At 36.2% G+C, this 16,846-nt stretch overlaps 1 protein-coding gene across 5 annotated transcripts in view; it reads right to left on the bottom strand.

Moving 5' to 3' along the window:
* Positions 1-16,846, bottom strand: part of rmdn2 (regulator of microtubule dynamics 2) — a 51,595-nt gene that overhangs the window by 13,755 nt on the left and 20,994 nt on the right. The gene's annotated exons all lie outside the window — the stretch shown is intronic.

Consider the following 16,846-nt stretch of genomic DNA (forward strand, 5'->3'; position numbering starts at 1 on the left):
ATGCACTGTTAACCAAGATATTGTCTTTACTAAAACAATGAAGTAAACATCACTTAATATTTTGTGTTTTGCACATACATAGTTCATTTAACTTTTAAGTGTATAAAATCCAGTAAACTCAAACATTCATGTGAAATGACCTTAAAATTATCAGTACACAATAAAATCTTTAAGCTGCCTTAATTTATTTTATCAAATTCACTGAAAAAAAACTTTAACATTAAATTCATTTTAAGAAAACTTCAATCATGTTGAGCTGATGTACATAACTGAATGATGTTTTTATTTAATTTTAAAGGGAACATATCATGAAAATCTGACTTTTGCCATGTTAAAGTGCTATAATTGGGTCCCCAGTGCTTCTATCAACATAGAAAATGTGAAAAAAAATCAACCCCAGTAACTTATTTTTGGTAAACCGTTCTCTGCAAGCATGTGAAAAAATAGGTCATTGAAATTTGGCTCCCCTTGTGATGTCAGAAGGGGATAATACTGCCCCTTAATCTGCACTATCCAACCACAGCACTGCCATTTAGTGCAGAGATCAACTCATTTGCATTTTAAAGGGACAAACCCAAAAACAACAAATTTTTGCTCACACCTACAAAGTGGCAATTTTAACATGTTATAATAAATTATCTATATGGTATTTGAGCTAAAACTCCACATATGTACTCTGGGGATACCAAAGATTAATTAACATCTTAAAAAAGTCTCCTTTAAAAAAACTTTATTAAATAATGTGTGTTGGCTCTGCATTGAACTTAATATTTTGACTACAGTTTAACTTATCAGATCAACATATTTAAAAACATGTTAAAATGGCTTGCTTAATTTTGATAAATGCATTGTCCAATCAGAGGAGAGTAGTTACTGTAATGTAGGTGTGCGTGAGTTATGTGTGTGTGTTTGTGGTGTAGTTTTCATGGGTAGTTTTAGTTGAGAAGTGATCAAAGCTTTTCCGCCATCGTGATGTAAATCCTGCTGGTACTCACAGTGAGACAATGCACCCAGGCACAAACACCTTTCATGTTCACGATCAAGAGGTGAGAAGGTTAAATGACTGTCACGAGTGGGAGGGGCTCTGTTTCTTTAGGTGTGATTGGATGACAGAGCCTGAAGCTAAAAGACTTCACCAAGCCGACCGAGTCGCGGAGAAACTGAATACGAATTCTTTGTATCTTGATGGATGGCCTTACTGTACTACTGTTACACCGGTGTATGTATGTATGGCTCGTACGTGTGTGTGGCCAGCAAAATCAGATCTGCAACTCTATAACAAACCAAAGTAAATGTATAAAATCACTGTATAACCTTTTAAAAATAAACTTCAACCTAAATTGAGCATACAAAACAAATTGTGGTCGGTCGCTTTACATGTCAGTCAGACAGTGGAGGTCTCTTGGTCTAACACGCTTCAGTGTGGACCAGATGTTTATAAATGGTTATAAATCTGGCTATGCAAAACTATTTATTGAATAATTGCATGGCTGTTCTTGTTTGTGATGGTCCATTAATGTGTGGCTGAAGCATGGGTGAATGCCCAAGATAAATTTCCCCAGGTGGGACAATAAAGTTGACCTTACCTTACCTTATAGAGGATAACTGAGAATGAACATTGCATCACATTGTTTTCCTTGCTTTATAAGCTTGGCAGCATTGCACGACAGACAGTCTCTGATGAATGTACTTTAACTGCTTCCCAAAGCAAACAAACACTTGGGCATGTTTTAGTAATTTCTCTGGCTACTGTGAATCAACATGAAGCTGAAAAGTTTGCCATTAGATTTCTGTGTGAATACCAGATACGCTCCATGCTGGGAATGCAGAATTACTTAATGACATGGTCAGAAAAAATATCCACCTTTTTAAACAATAGTAACATTTTGTTATTGCTTAAATCCATATCTGATCAAGTGCATTCAGTAGACCTAGTGCACTAAATACTGAAATAAGGTACAAAGTACATTGCAAACCTGAACTTTAAAATGAGTGAACTGTACTCAAACACCACCGTTTTTCAATATTTAATATGTTTTTACCTCAACTTAGATGAATTAATACATACCTATTTTTTTTCAATGCGTGCACTTTTAAACTTGTACAGCGCTTTGTGAATGTGTTAGCATTTAGCCTAGCCCCATTCATTCCTTAGGATCCAACCAAAAGTTTTATTTTGTGCCACCATACTTACTTGTGTAACTACTCATGTAACAGTCTTTAAATAAGGAAAACAAGGAAGTGTTTGGTGGCTTCGTAATTCATCCCTGTTTGGATCCCAAGGAATTAGTGGGGCTAGGCTAAATGCTAACACATACATGACGTGCTTTACAAAGATTAGAAACAGATATATCATTGAAAACAGATAGGTATGTATTAAAGGGGCCATGACATGAAAATCTGACTTTTTCCATGTTTAAGTGCTATGATTGGGTCCCTAGTGATGCTATCAACCTAGAAAATTTGAAAAAGATCAACCCAGTAACTTAGTTTTGGTAAACCATTCTCTACAAGCACATGAAAAAATAGGTCGTTGAAATTTGGCTCTCCTTATGATGTCATAAGGAGCTCTTATTATAATAATCCAACCCCTTAATCCAACCACAGCACTGCCATTTAGTGCAGAGAGAAAATAATTCACAGAACAATTGAGTTTCAATTTCAACAAACCACCATCATTGTGATCAGTGTTTGCACTTGATCTGCACATGTGCATTTTAGAGGACACACCCAAAACGGCACATTTTTGCACACACCTACAAAGTGGCAATTTTAACATGCTATAATAAATTATTTATATGGTATTTTGAGCTAAAACTTCACACATGTGCTCTGGGGACACAAAAGATGTATTTGACATCTTAAAAAAGTCCTGTGACATGGGCCCTTTAATTTGTCTAGGTTCAGGTAAGAGCATAGTAAAATAGTGTTGAAAACAGTGGTGTTTTCCTTTAATTGTCATGAGTCACATAATGTGTTTCTGTGACTTGTGAACAAAAATGAAATGGTAAAAGTAGTATACAAGTATAGTATACAAAAATATATGGTAAACAGTAGTTTTAAGTACAATCAAAAAAATTATTCAAGCCCTTCTTAGAAATTACACATTAAAATTGTGTTCAATAAATGTAAAATACCTCATTAAGAGCAATAAGTATACATATTTAATTAGTATAACACAAAATAAATATGTACTATAATTTACTGATTTTTTTTAATGGCGTTAACACAATTAGTTTGAGTTCTGGAAAAAGAATTTCCCAGCATGCTTTGCATGCAACTGCTTTTGGAGAGTAATTTTTTAATTAAGTGTTATTTTATGCATTTTTAGGTAAAGAGAAAGACTTAGTAGTGTTTAATGTTCGTTTATCTTATTGATTTAGAAGCGTTTGTGTTATATTTTTTCAAATTGTTAGGTTACCATCGTGCAGAAGAGTGGCGCTTGTGGTTAGGTTGTGGATGTGACGTATTTCTCTCAATGAGCATTGACTGTGTTAATGCCTGTTTGGAGATCAGTCTCTTCTCACATGCTCATCCAAAGTATCATATGTTATTATTATAAGCATGCTAACATGTGCTTATGCTAATTAGTATGATATAAAAACGTTTTATATAAAATAACAGAATTGAGTTCTTCAGACTACACTTCATTGAGTTATTCAAACTACACTAAATCGAGTTATTCAGACTACACTAAATTGAGTTGAGGCAACTAATTGAATATTGCCATTTAATTTAAATTCAGTTGGACTAACTCAATATATTTTTATTGTGTAAAGCAGTTTTTATGAGTTAGGGGTACACATTTATATTGGATGGAAATGCTGCCAACAATTTAATTGAGTTAATCCAATTAATAATTTTTTTGAGTGTATATGTGTACATTTTTAAGTTTAGATTCATTGTAATTTATAAATGTTCTTACAATATTTGGTTTAAAATATTGGGTTTACTTAAAAATGTAATGTAATCTGTGTAAACTCTTTAAAAAGATGCTCTATGAGTCACACAAGAACCATTTTTGGCCAAATAAACCTTCAAAATTCTTTAAGAACCTTTCTGTTTCTTCGTAGTTAAAAAAGGTATTTCAGATTATAAAAACGTACACTGTAAAAAGTGAAAAGTTGGATCAACTTAAAAAAATTCTTCAATTTTGTAACACCTATTTTTTCACATAAACACACAAGTTGAAGTTTTTTAGGTGTTACCAATTGAAGTTATTTTAGTCAATCAAAAAAAAAAGGTTCTTATAATGATTAATCCACACCAGCCGCGGTGGAGGCGGCAAAAACGCGCTATTCGCACGTAGTTGGATGCTTAAACATTTGAGTTTACTCGCGTCATTGGCACGTGAAAGCCACGCGTGAAATTCTAGTCATTCAAGATATTTACTCGGAAATTCAAGTTATGGGAGGGGCTACTGCGACTGCGCTGAGACGCCGCTCGCTTCCTGTAATCACGTCACTATTACAGCAAGCTTCTGATTGGTTAATGCGGCGCGGAAATCCACCGAAGTTTATGTTTTTCAACCCTGGCGTTTCCCAGCTGCAACACTCAATTCGCGCGGAACGCGCCATTCGCGCTACGCGCACCGTGCCACAGGATGCCTAATCACGTCTTTGCATTGACTTAACATGTAAATCACTCATGTTTGCCGCCTCTACCACGTCTGGTGTGAACCCTGCATAATGCTACGTACAAACCAAACGCGAGGCATCGCTATACTCGCTCTACATTACTCGCGGGATTTAATTTTTCAATATTCAATATAATATAAGAGTTCAATATTTTCAACTTGGGCGAAGACGCGTTTTAGGCGAATAGCCCATATCGTGTCATTCGCACCGCCCCATGCTTTTTATGTAATCTACTCGCGCAAATCGTTGAACTTGCATCTGGTGTGAACCCACAGTAAGGCATCGCTGTAAAAAAAACTTTCAAGCACCTTTATTTTTAGGAGTGCATGCTCTTATCAAGCCTTTAGATTATAAGCTTGCCAACATCAATATCACTAATACAAACAGTTTCCTATGTTATATAAAGGATCTTATTTTGCCAAATCAATAAATTATGAACTTTTAGTCTGCTTTACAAGCCAAATGCCTATGTAAGAGATTAAACAGATTCTGGAACAGAGCTGACAGAGTTAAAACAGCCAAAACAAAACATGATACAAACCTGATTACTGTACTCTAGTACGCAAGTAGATGTACAGTAATAGTGGCTTTGCATGGACGGCAGGTTAGAAATCTGCACCAAAAAGTATCTTAATGGGTCTACGGTAAATACGATTGTTTGTGAATAAATTTGAACTGAAGCAACACGGGAAAATAAGGACAATCACTGAAGTGATTCCTAATAAGAACGCCTGGCAGAGATTGTTCAGGTGAGGAGAATGTTGCTCAATGTTCCCGCGGCTAATTCTTTTCTCCTCCTTTCACAGTATGTTTTTATTCATAGCTGTCATGTTCTGGCAATGCCCAGAGGCCTGTATATTTAACCACAGTAAAGCAATGGAAGCTGGTGGCAGAACATCTTCTGACTGACTGAGCACATCACACACCTGACACATCGCCCCGTTTCAGGAATCTGGGGTTTCCCTCTGCAGGGGCATTATGGGTAGATGATAATTAATAACAAAACGCCACAGTTTAATTACATATATATTCTCTACAGTAACAGTAAATATGGTGTGTTTTTGCATTACCCAGCTGATGTAAAATAAAACGCATGTCGGGATTAAAAAAAATGGCAAAGTTCAAGCAATGTTTCCGATTAAACGCTGAACTTTTGCAGCATTGCAAACACTGATAATTCTCAAATCAAATACAATGTAGTTTCATAATGATGAGGCAAATTAAGGCAGATCACCTTGAATTTCCTCAAAGACTACTTTAATCTGTCCAGGAAATATCATGTTGAGTTACACAAATGCCAATAGTGTTAAAGAAAACAAGCAGATGTTTGTCACTATTAATTCTTCATGCTTAGAACAGGTTGGGGAAGTTTGAGAGCTTCAGGCAGTTTCCAAATTTTTTTTCAGTGAAACTTCTGTAAAGTTTATTCTATCTGAAAATGTGTGTGTGGGAGAGAGAGAGAGAGAGAGAGAGAGAGAGAGAGAGAGAGAGAGAGAGAGAGAGAGAGAGAGAGAGAGAGAGAGAGAGAGAGAGAGAGAGAGAGAGAGAGAGAGAGAGAGAGAGAGAGAGAGAGAGAGAGAGAGAGAGAGAACTAATAAAGAAAAGCCCTTTTCACACAGAGATTACGGAAAATACACGGAAAATGTATCTGGGATTTGTCGAAGATCATTTGATTTTTGGTCACACACATACTGTAAAGATCTGGTAAAGACACCTCATGGATCGCAGCTGATCTGTGATCCGAACTTAACAAATCTATTTAGTTCGCTGGCGTGAACTAAAGGAGAAGAAGGGGTTCCTGGCCAATGGTGACTTGGACGTCATGTTTTTGGCGACCCGGGTTCGATTCCCCTTTAAGGCAATTTTTATATAAACTTTAACCAAGTGTCCACCGTTACAACTGGCTTGTAGACGTGAGCTACTCGATCTATTGGCGTTTGACAAAAAATAAAACCCATGAATTTATATTCATATGACATGCTGGAAGGCACACCGCGGACTTTCCGTGATTCCTGATGGTTCTCCTTATTCTTTTCGCTATTCGATTTGCTTTTTGTTTTAGCCTCTCTATTTAGCTTTTCCGTGACTCTTTGGGTCCTCATCCGAGATCTACAAATATGCGCATGACGTACAATCAGAGCCAATCAGTGAGCTTGTTACATCCACCTGGCCATAGCTAATTTGCATTTCTCATTTGACCATTTGCAAGGACCCAAAGAGTCACGGAAAAGCTTAATAGAGAGGCTAAAACAAAAAGCAAATCGAATAGCGAATAGAATAAGGAGAACCATCGGCAAATGAAAACAGAAATGTTAAACGGAAATGCCCTTTTAAATGCCTAATTTAAACCTGTATTTGTAGTTCAATTTATAAATCCAGTTATTTATTTCTCTTTTAAAATCGCTTTTTGAAATACATTTTGAAATTCCATTATTTAATTAAGAATTTATAAATGCAATTTAAAATGATGAACTTATTGAGTGTTTTATGTTGTTTTTGTAAATTGTTTTATTGAACTATTTATTAATGGATTACTATTTCATTTCTACGTTATTTTTATAATCTCACCTTTTATTGCCTAATAAAATGTTACATAATATTTTTTTGTAACCTTGTCTATTTATTTGTAGATTAATTAATACATTTTTAAACAAATCTATTAATTGCTATTTTTATTGTCCAGGTAGTTATTTAATTTTTAAGTTCTTTATTACATTTTGCATGACTCTTGTGGTCCTCCATACGGTCATGACAAAAACATCAGAAAAATAAATAGTTGCGCTTTCACGTCCGAAATAGAGGTAGAAGAGGAAGTGACATATGCCGTAACGCAGTCAAATTTTGTAGTTCTTTTTGTGCTTGGGATTTTTCCAACCCCTTTTTTTGCTGATCCGAAAAATTATCCAATCCACGCCTCGAAAACTGTAATGTGATCCAAATCATGAGTTTTGTAATCTGTCACATGGATTTTTTAGGTTTTGTAGGTTTTTTCCACACCATCTGAAGTTTGCTAATTATCCGTATTCTTTTATCGAGAAACCTTTTGCGTTCTGTCATGCTGGTGAATGATCTCAGCATCAACATGGATAGTTATGAGCTCCATGATCTCTGCTTCAGCCCGGTTTGCTGACATTTCTCATCGTGAATGTTGATCTGCGTTTAAATCCCTGTGTCAAACAGCTGAACCATAACTTCTGGTTGCGATGACACATGCACCCTCACTATGGCATTCCCCTTACGGCATTGTTTCTGGCTCTTCTTCACACAGAATGCTTTCCGTAAATGTTACTGCAGCAATCCCAGAACATTTACCAGGGTGTGTTTGTGTTCACTCAGAAGCCTTTCTGCCAATTTTATGGAAATTTTCTGGGACCAAAGTGCTGTGTGAATGGGGTTAGTGAGAGAGACAGAGAAAGAAAGAGAAAGCAAGCTAATAAAGAAACTAAGCGACAAGATGAAGACAAGGATTTGCACAAGAAAAAGTGGGTTGTCTTTCAATGAGTTGAACTATTATACAGACTTATACTACAAAATTCCTAGAAACCATGTACACTCGTAGACACACACAAAGACACACAGACACTTACCACACAGAAAGAAAAGAAAAGAAAAAAAACTACAGAAAGAGCTGTGGCTGCCAAAGGATTATATAAGTTTAATCAGTATTTTCCTCATGGGCTTCAGAAATCCCCTGAGCAACTAGCCACAAACAAAAAGGTCTAACTGCTCGTCAGACAAAAGAGATTGCTTTCACCTCTTCGCTTAGAACAGAAAGTTCTGTCTCGACACCTTGGGCTGAACTAGAGCTGAAGATCTTTGCCCGAACCCGACGGGACCCGTCGGGACCCGACGGGCTCGGGCGGGTTCGGGCTTTATTTCTAACATTTTACACGGGCTCGGGGCGGGCTCGGGCTTCCGCTCCGGCTTTGTGAGGTAAATGAGCGGTCAAGTTCAAATCAGTAGCGCAGGATCGCGCTGAATTCATTTACAGTGGATTTAATGATTTTCCTCATCAAAAACATGTAGCCTAATCTTGGTGAGTAGGTTTTTCAATGTATAACTAAATATGAATCGAGTCTTACATAATAAACAGAGGATAGGCTATAGACTAATGTTGGCAGTAGGCTAATGGAGAGAAGTGCCGACGCAAATCCCGCGGAGCCTGCCTCTTAATTTCGTTATTGCCAAATACCCATCTTAATTCAGAATGTATTATCTTAATTTAATTCGTTAAGAAATAATAATTTTATTGGCATATTTATAGTGTATTGCATAAGCCTATTTAGAATGAGATGTTACAATGTTACAGATTACTTATTTCTTTGTTTCAACTTCCAAGTGGCGTGTAGATTATTAGTCATGAATAAATAATGTTAAAACCTGTGTAAATGTCTCATTCTTGACAAAAGCTGTGTGTGTGCGCACATTTAAATAATGTCGGGCTGTAAACGGGTTCGGGCTTTTAAAAAGCTGTCAATCTAAATGTACGTTCGGGTTCGGGCTGCATTCTGTCGGGCTTCGGACATTTCGGGCCTAACTTTTAAGGCCCGATTACAGCTCTAGGCTGAACATTCAGTCTCACTACTAAAAACTGGATCTTTAGGCAGATGGATACGTTTCAACATAAAACATAAGAGATAAAAAATGAACATTGCAAACAATATAAAGGCTTTTAGGTGAAAAAGTGCGAGGCAGATGTCATTGTGCTACACCAGGGGTCTTCAACTTTTTTGTGAGCAAGGGCTACCCCAATGGATAAAACCATTTGGAAGGATACTTTTTAATACAGTCTACCTAAAAACTTTTTCTTTTACTAATTTTACTTGTTGATATGTTTTGTTATGGTTTAAAATGTTAACATGCATTAAAAGAGACCAAACTAATATAAAAATACGTAATAAATAAATATTAAAATTGAGGTTATTAATATAATGTGCTTTGGCGGGCAAATCACAGACTCTGTGCGGGCAACCTGGTGCCCGTAGGAACCATGTTGGAGACCACTGTGCTACACTTTCAGAAATAAAGGTACAAAACTATACCGGTTCTTTCCTTGGGGTGGTACCCTCAAATTTTTTTTTTCGTTTTCTTACCTATTTTGTACCATTTAATTTTTAGGGGTCCTAAGCAGTTACCTGTACCTTTAAAGGTACACAATAGGTGCTTAAGTTACAGTTATGTACTCAAAAACAACATTATATTATGTTTAGTAAGGTATGAAATGGAACCTTAGGGTACCACCCCAACGACAGCACAAGTACAGTTTGTGACAGCTTGAATGGCTTTTTTGTTCTTGATTTTCAAGAAACTGCTAAAGACGCACCTTTTCACAATTTGACCCACTAGCAGGGGCGTAGCAACCGGGGGGGACGGGGGGGTCACGACCCCCCCACTTTTACTGTGCGTTCACAAGGCCACCAAGCATCAAAGTGGCCAGAAGTCATACATTTTTAATGAGAGACGGAGGCGAGCTCCGGCGAGCAACAGCGCAGTGCGTCATGTACAGTGTTCTCTGATTTGTTACTTAGATTTGAGTGAACTAACATTCAGCCAATCACAGAGCGTGTCTGCATGAGCTTCAAATCTCATGTTGCTCTTGTGAAGTTTCGTTTGTTCATTTACTTTTGCTATTACGCCGTCTGGGATAAAATGCCCCCTAGAAAAAAGCAAAGGACGATTAGCCTACATACTTTTTTCAAACACACGTTAGATAATGTTGCAGTATGTCGTGATGACACAAATCACGAGATAAAGTTTTCATGTTATGATTTAACCTACTGTAGTTAAAATACACTATGGAGTCGGACCTCCTCACGCTGCGCAGGATTCAGCGTGGGTTGCACAGATTAAAATAAGCCGAGTTTAGAGCTAAAATATGGTTTGTTTATCTCAGTTTAATTTTAATTCGAGTTGTGTTGCACCACTTACATTTAAACACAGCTTACAAACCTTATAATATAGATTAAAACTTATTTATGTTAAACCCATCATCTGCGCTGATGAATCTGCCGGTGTAATTAAACAGCAACAAATGTTGACGTTGTCATTCATAAAGAAAATAAACAGTTTATGCAGGCAAATGTAATATATTTTTTTGTAGCCTATATTATAAATCACTATACATCGGTAATCTAAAGATCTTATTCAAATAAAAACATTTCACAATCATTAAAACAATCAATTGTATTGATTAACGAAGCAATGTGGCAGGAAATATTGCGAAGCTCAGTTATTGTGATATAATGAATGAACAAGATGTTCCGACGCGACGCATTTGTCATGCAGCACCGCCGTGTGTCCGTTTATTCACTGCTCTCAGTTTCTGACTGGAGCGCGCATGACAGAGGAGAAGCGCATACGAGCATCGGGAGCTGTCACTGATAGTGTTAAGTAATATTTTTAAGCCGTCAAACTCACTCTGTTGAGACGTTATAATAAACGCATCTTTGAATAGTGCCACCACGCTCGCGGTGTCTGTTTCTGATGATTTAGCCACATATTTAATTGTAGAAAATCTATTTGAACTCATCAAACATTAAAGTTAATCAGAGATTTAAAACAAAGTTTAAAGTAATGGAGCAACAGGATTAAAGATAATCTAGTTTAATTGTAAAAAGTTTGGAAGTTTTGATGTTTTGAACAGGAGGTGCTGTGAAATAATTTTTTTTTTAACAAAAAACCTATGAGCCTATAGGCCTATTTTAAATACATTTTAAAAATAAATACATTGAGTTTTAATACTTTATTGTCATATACACTTCAGTGCACACAGCCAGGGTCTGAAACATACAGACATCATCAGTTATAAGATAAATATATGCGCTATTAATCAGAAGCAGAAATACTTTGAATAATCCCAGGGAAAATTACTTTCATTATAACTTCAGATATACATACATAGAACATATTTTAATACAACATATAATATTATAACAACATAATAATAATTAAACTTCACAATTTTTAATATCCATGCGGACGCAAATATTTTACTTTCGTTTTTAAATCACACGTCGATTAACAGTGGTAAAATATTCTCACAGAAACATACCTAGTATATTTTTATATAGATCTTTTTTTTACTAAATAATACTATTACTGTCTTTTTTAACTTACAATTCATAAATGGAACAAAAATAATAATGGGTTTAGTTCTGATATTGTATACTTTTATAAAATAAATACATGGTGTATAATTACATTTTTAGAATTTAGGCTTTATATAAGGTTTGTACTCTAAAAATTCTTTATTTGTTACAAACAAGAGATAAAGAATTTACAAACGTTCTCATCTCACCATATCCACAGGTACATAGTCATTATATACAATAAATTCGTGGGGTAGCATTTAAATAAAAAAAATAGATGCATTCGTTTAAAGTAAAGCATTTATTTACTTAGATGAAGCAGCTATTTACGCCTTCTAACGTCTCATAATCGGTCATCATTTATGTCCAAGAGACTCAATAATAATCTTTTACATTTTAATCCTTTAATTTTTCATATTAAAAAGCGTTTTTGTGCTTCTTCGCATTCATGTATGTGATAAGCAAACCCGCGTTGTTATCCCGTTAATACTGTATGCGCATAATATCAACGCGCTCTTTACTATAGCAAAAGACACTCGCGTCGCGCATTGCGCCGGTTGTATAATAGAGTCCAAAGTCATGAGCTAGGGGACGAATGCCCAGGGAGTTCAGAATTCCTGTGTGGGCATGCATTAGCCAAAGGTGTGTGAGTCTATTCTGGGTCATGGTGCTGCTTACCCATGTCTTCAAAAGACGCAAGGCGGAGAAAGTGCGCTCGGATGAGGCCACGGAGATGGGTAGGCACAGACAGTAATGAAATTAAAATCCAAAATACACGTAATAACCTACGTGTGTCAAAAATAATCTCCTAAAATATTCATAAGTAATATATAAATTGTGCAAAATATTTTTACTTAAAAAAATCTCCCTCTCGCCAACAGTGGGTGCTGCAGCACCCACAGCACCTCCACTTCCCACGGCCATGTATGATTAAATAACTTACTTCCATCTTGAAAATATTAAAAACTTGTAAATACATTGATTTAGGTTTTATTGCTATATTTTCATAAAATGTATGTTGTATAAAATTAGTGTAGATGTAATCTGTATATTCATCAAAATACAAATGTAGTGTAACTGAAATATTGTAACTATCATAAAATATCTTTATTTCATAAAAATAAAGTAGGCTATGGTCTCACATTGGTTTCAAAGTCCTGCAGTATTTTTAAATTGTGAGTATGATTTCACAAATATAGGTTCATGTAAGCTATCATGGCATGTTCCCAAAATTGCCACTAGGGTGCTGTAAAATGCCAATTGGTATTCTATTTTGGAATGTATTATTATGAACAGCAGCTTTACTGTCCCCCCCACTTTTAAAATGGCTGCTACGCCCCTGCCCACTAGCACCTACCCACGAATATTAGATTCATATCCTATTCTAATTATATACTAAAAAATTTTACATACACTACAGTACACTTTTAAAAATAAAGGTGCTTCACTGCGACTTTTTTGGCTGAATGGCTCCATAAAGAACCTTAAACATTTGAAGAACCTTTCTTCTTACAAAAGGTTCTTTGTGGTAAAAAAATTTAATGCTAGACTCAATGGGACTGCAATGCAAAACTTTGCTTATTCAATTGCTTCGATTGTTCCCCTCATTCCAAAGTCGCTTTGTATAAAAGCATCTGCTAAATGATTTAATGTCGTTGTAAATGCAAAACAAGTATCCAGGCTATGAATCACAACACAGCCTTAAATAAAACAAACGGAAAAAAGAATTCACACAACTCGTCTGGGTAGTATACTAATGCCACAATAGCTAGCCTGTCTGGAACCGAGCGTATATTAAACCACAACACTGTGTGACACTTGCTTTACATAAGAACGGCCCATACGCTAATACGATTTTGTTTCTCTCTCCCTGTCCCTCCCTTGATCCCGAGGACAATGAGACTAACAGACCCAGTTCCAAAGACCACCGGCGGAACCCGTTTATTCTCCTCATCCATTTATATAAGTCATCCAACATTGGCTTTACTTAGCCTCTTCTATACGTTACATTATTAATATGCTCGCATGTAGGGCTGGGTTTTCACATGCTATCAAATCTATTCGATTCTCGATCCGATTTTCGATTTCGATGCTCGACTCGATTTTTATACTCAATTCTCGATTTATCCCAATGAATATGGATTATATAGAATATTATATTATAATATATAAGAATATAGACTGAATGAATGAATGACAGGCTCGCCTCTCGCTCGTGGGTAACATCGCGCAAGGCAAAAAAAGGGTGACATCTAGTGGAGAAGACTAGTAATTAGATTAACGTAAATATTACGTTTAATGTTTGTGGAAATAAAGTTTAAAAAAAAACAGATTCGTGGCATGTGAGAATCGATTTTGAATCGACCACGGAAAAAAAAACGATTCCCAGCCCTACTCGCATGTAAAGTTTATTAATAGCCGCTGTATTTTGCTACTTATGTTGCCTGTCGATTTTTCTGTGTTTTCCCCTACTTCTATGAATGAAAACCTGCTTTATAACAATTACCAATTGTGAAAAGTGCTATATAAATAAAATGTAATTTAAATTGAATTGAATAAAAAGCTGAAGATCAGCAGCATTGGCCCATGATGGGTCACAGTGACCCTCCTGTGGGCTCAGTACTAGTGTTGCACAATATTCCCCATAGTGAGATTGTCCTATTGTCAGCCTGTGAGATCGCCTCTCTCACTTGTTAAGACTACAAGCCCTCTCATGCAAGAAAAAGTTTGCAATTCACATGCTAATGTTAAACTATAATAATAATAATAATAATTAAAACTATAAATGGACAAACATGCCAACTATCGTCATGAAGGCACGCTATTGGCCATATATCTGACTATCGTCAATAGACAATGGACAAAAGGTCAAAGGTCCAAAGGTCAATAGACGATGGCATCTCCTATCGTCTCCTAATCCTGCTCTCTGAGAACAGAAATCTTTGCACAAACACACTATACAGACACAGGGATAAAAACACATGCATATCACTATCCAAATACTAAAAATTGTTTAAAAAAAAAATCAAACAAACTCTTTTATGGACATATTTACAATAACTTATACAAAGTGAGTTTTTCTTCATCTGACAAAAAGCGATTGAGCAATAAGACATGAGCTGACTAAAAGAAATACAGTACATTACATTCCTACATACGTAAACTTTCATTCATCTCCACATGAAAACATCTCGAGGCATCAAAGGAAATACAAATCTGCAATAAACAATATAACTTTCTTTTGCATAATACCGTATTTAATTTTTAAGAGTTAAATCTACACTAGGTCACAATAGTTTTCTTTAATGGCAATATTTTGAAATGCATGGTGTGATGTGTCATGATAAATTACATGAAGGCATCGTCTGCCAATCATCTAAACCAGTGTTTCTCAACCCTGGTCCTCAAGGACCACCTTCCAGAATGTTTTAGATGTCTCCTTAATTAACACACCTGATTTAAATTATTAGCTTGTTAGGAAGACATTCTGGAAGGAGTCTGATGAGTTAGTTCAGGTGTTTTAAATTAGGAGACATCTAAAATTTTCTGGAAGGGGGTCCTTAAGGACCAGGGCTGAGAAACACTGATCTAAACAATTGAACGTTTCAGAACTTTATCAACTATAAAAAACATTTATATCAATGTGTTGCAAAGTTTAAGTACTTTTTTAAAGTTTAAACATGCCTTTATGCCTTTGCATTTGATGAACATGCACTGGGTAATGCAAAGAAAAACCAGAAGCAATTAAACAGGCATCTGTATTTACATGTTAGCTTGGGGCTGTCTTTGCATGTGTTTACATTCCTGGGGTGTGGTGATGCTATCACGAGAGTTTTGTAAGATGAGTGAGTTTATCCAGCAATGCAACAGGCCAAAAGAAAACCTCCGGTGCAGGCGATCCGCACGTACCCACATCCCCACATGTGCACATACACGTACTGTACACACACACTGTATTGAAATCCACAGCTACAAATGTACAGTATGTGGATCCAATTCACTGAATAAAGTTTGTTTATGAGGGACTCTAGATGTTCAGCCAAAATTTGTGTGAGTTGGATAAAAGCCCAACTTTCAGTGCTTCAGATGGCCAGTCCACTTACAGCTACTTTATTGCATTTAACTTAGTATGTATTTTTAGCAAACGTTTCTTTAAATGACATGATCATAAATATGAACACAAGATTGAATGTAACATAAAACAAATGATTTTTGCCAGCAGCGCACGCGTCACTGATATGAACGCAAGTTTTGTCTAAGCTTTCTTAAAGTTCAAAAAGCTTTACAACTTTTAGCATCTTATGCAAAAAAGTGTGATGGAGCTCCTTGTGTACACCTCCAGAGACCTCTGCACGCAAGAGACTTGCTGCATGAGCACAGAGAGAGAGAGAGAGAGAGAGAGAGAAAGAGAGAGCGAGAGAGAGAGAGAGACACAGTACATTTACTGGTGCTTATAATGAAATTTATTTTGAAATTACTTATTCATTTGTTTCCCGTTTCTCCTTCACACTCAGTCTAACAGGTGGGAGTGCCGTGTTAGCCACGCCCATTTATTTACATTCCGCGAAATGCAAGAAATAGAAAAATCTGTTACATCTGACATTTTATTTCACAGTAACGAAATGAAGAGTATGGTGTAAAATGAAGAATTTACTTTTTAAAGGGATAGTTCGGCCAAAAATTATATTAAACTCATGATTTACTCACCCCCAAGCTGTCTGAGTTGCATATGTCCATCGTTTTTCAGACAAACACATTTTCGGATATTTTAGAAAATGTTTTCGATCTTTCAGTTGATTAAATGTAATGTTACGGGGTCCACGACCTTCAAGTCCAAAAAAAAGTGCGTCCATCCTTCACAAATTAAATCCAAACGGCTCCAGGATGATAAACAAAGGTCTTCTGAGGGTAATCTGCACGGTGTTGTTGTAGAAATATCCATATTTAAAACTTTATTAATGTAAATAAATACTTTCTGGTAGCGCCGCCATCTTAGACTCGTCTGTATTCAGGAGAGAGTATTATCGTAGTTTACGCACTTTTCTTAGTGACGTATGACAAATTCGGAGGGCGGGGGCACAGAGCAGCAGCAGAGTAGCCTCCGTAGGCTGCGTAAGCTCT

Source organism: Paramisgurnus dabryanus, chromosome 20 (genome assembly GCF_030506205.2).
Source record: "Paramisgurnus dabryanus chromosome 20, PD_genome_1.1, whole genome shotgun sequence".
NCBI classification, from domain to species: Eukaryota; Metazoa; Chordata; class Actinopteri; order Cypriniformes; family Cobitidae; genus Paramisgurnus; species Paramisgurnus dabryanus.